Genomic DNA, 3,128 nt, shown 5'->3' on the forward strand with positions numbered 1-3,128 from the left:
TCAATATCCCCCGTCTCATACCCCAGAGCATCTGATTGGGTCATTTTTTTAAAGACTTTCAAGGGACACAATTAAAATTTGAATTGAAATGTATATTTTATTCTGATTAAAATTTGAACTGAGTGGCCAAACTTGAACTGTTTATGACTCCAGGTAATGTACTAATTGAATTGTTTGACCCAATATTACGTCGTTGTCTTATTTTGTTTTGTTTTTCGTGGTCGTTCAAAGAGCTCTGCCAACAGTCCCTTGTGATCATTCCTTGAATTGCTAAGGATCACTACATCGTCCAAATAGATTGCACAATTTGTCAGCCCGGCCACAACTCTGTACAAGTGCCTTTGGGTGTGGCGGGCTTGTTCTTCATTCCAAAGTGCATCACTTTAAACTGATATAGCCTATATGGAGTTACAAACACAGAAATTTGTTCACCAACTTTGAGAATGGTACCTGCCAGTAGCCACGCATTATGTCCGACTTGGTGATCTAACTGGCTTGTCCGACATTCTGGATGCAGTCGTCCAATCTAGGAATTGGATATGAGTTCGATTTTGTAACGGCGTTGACCATTCCATAATCCGCACGGAATCCAAAACAAATCATACGGTTTTGTAACGAAGACAATCAGCGAACTCCATGTGCCCTGGCTTAGGTCATGATGTTCTCGTTAATGGTGTTCACCTGCATCTTGTCCTGTCAGGCTTTGAGACGATTAAGTCGAGAGGGATGCTGCTTTATCGCAGCAGAATTCCCTACATCTACTTCATGTCTAATTGCTTTCGTCCTCCTCATGTGATTCTTGCATGTGCCCTGACACTGTAGTAACAAAAAAACTTTCAACACTTTTTTATGCTCCTGAGACAGGCAGCTTTCTAATCTATCCCACTCCTCAGGGACTTCTTCATTTTAGAATCTGTTTGGAGGTACATCAACATCCAAAGCATCTGAATTTGATTCCTCATTCTGCTGGGCAGTGACGAACACCTGTTCCTTCAGTTCATTCTTTGTTGTGTAATCCGTTTTAAACATGTTCATATTACATACGCAATACATTTTTATTTTCTATCTGGCATCTTTGCTAAATAGTTCAACTGACTCAACTTTTTGACAGGGACCAATAAACCTAACTTTGAAGGGATCACCTATGATAGGTAACAGTACTGACAAGTTATCCCCGTGGGAAAACTTCTGATTCCCAGACTTCTATCTGCCACCTGCTTCATTCTACACTGTGCCATCTTTATGTGCTGTTTTGCTGAATCACCGACTCAATTTAGTCTCTCCCACACTTCCGATGCATGATCTAATTGTGTGATTTCTGACTTTGGTCCTGTCATTTTTTTCTTTAATTAATTCCAAAGGGCAATCACTTCATGCGCGAATATTAGCTAAAAGGGAATTGACTAAGTGGATTCGTTTGGAGCATTCTTAATGGTAAACAATACGAATGGGATATCTTTATCCCAATCATTCGGGTAATCTTGACAGTATGCTCTCTTCATGGTCTTCAAGGTCTTAAGCCATCTTTATAAAGCTCCCAAGGATTCAGGAAGATGTGCACTAGTTTTAAAGTGTTGTATCTCAGCTATCCATAACCTCCTGAAACAGTCAGCAGTAAAATCTGACCCTTAGTCTGACTGAATCTGACTGGATAGGTCATAACGTGTGAAGAAAGCTACTAACACCTCTACCAGAATTTTTACCTTAATGCTCCATGAAGGAATTGCCATTGGAAATATGATAGACCCATCCATTGTGGTCAACAAGTACTGGCTCCCACTCGGGAGGGGATGCACACAATCAATTATAATCCAACTGTAAGATTCTTTAACTGTGGTAATTGGCAACAATGGGGCTGATTTTATTTCCGCCTGTGGCTTACCTGCCATTTGACATGTACGACAATGTCAGAAAAAGTTAACCACATCCCGTGTGTATTCCAAGCCAATAGAAATGTTTCGTATTTAGCCTGCGTGTTCGGTAACCCTCGTTGACCCCCTACAGGTAGTTCATGTGCTAACCATAACACTTCCTCTCTGTGTAGTAGCTGCAACACAATCTTGTGTACTTTGGCCCACTACACGAATCACAGCAAATAGTGTATCAGCTAACCGAAACTCAACTCATTCATCTTTCTTTTTACTTGTTGATGCTGTGACGATTGATAGTGGGATCTGTTTACCACACAGTCTGGGAAAATAGAAAGATATTTCTGTTTTAATTCCACAGTTTCTTCGTCTTCCTTGGGCTTCTCCACAATAAGGGGTGACACTTCCAAATTGGACCTTGCCAAATCATTTCCAAAAACAAGCCGAATTCGTGGAACTGACACTCTGTCGATCACGCCCAGCGTAAATGTCCCCGGCTTAAGTTGGCGCTCCAACCTGATCTTACAGAAGAGGACGTTAGTTCTCTGCCCATATATCCCACAAATTACGACACTCATGGGAAACAGATATGAAAGGGCACATATTCGCCCATCCCTTACTACCAGCGACTGGTTAGATCCTGTCACTCTCAAAATTATAGCTTCTTGTCTTCTCCCCCGTTCTTTCTGAGTAAACGTTACCACAGCGGCAGATTCTTTGTAGAGACCAGGTAATAACTCCATACCTAGCCCCTGCCTAGGCTGCACATCCGTCTGCAGCTCCTCAGCTCTTCTTGCTGTCTCCTGTATTAACTTCAATAATGCCAGTAGTTTAGCTTCTTTACACACTTCTATTTTCCACAACGCCTGTAATTAACGACAAGTACTGTGTCTTTCCGTGTTCAACTTTGCTAGAATGGAAACAGCTGAGGCCTTTCACCTCCTTTCCACTCTCTTGGGCTTCTTTTTTATCCTGCTCGAATATTTTCCAAGTGCGCACGGTTCTTGGTTTAGTAATGCAGAATCTCCCCTTCTGACAATTTCTATCCTTCACAGGACGAAAATCTGTCCAAAAGCTTGTCTTATGCACCAGCGTGTACTCATCTACTAATTCTGCTACCCTTCTGACTTTCCGAACTCTTTTTTCCTCCACGTGAATTCTTGCAACCTCTGAAAGTGAGTTTTTGAACTCCTCCAGCAGAATAATCTCTCTAAGAGCCTGAAATACCCTCTCTTTATCCAAATAAGCATCCATCGATCA

Source organism: Chiloscyllium plagiosum, chromosome 8 (assembly GCF_004010195.1).
Source record: "Chiloscyllium plagiosum isolate BGI_BamShark_2017 chromosome 8, ASM401019v2, whole genome shotgun sequence".
NCBI classification, from domain to species: Eukaryota; Metazoa; Chordata; class Chondrichthyes; order Orectolobiformes; family Hemiscylliidae; genus Chiloscyllium; species Chiloscyllium plagiosum.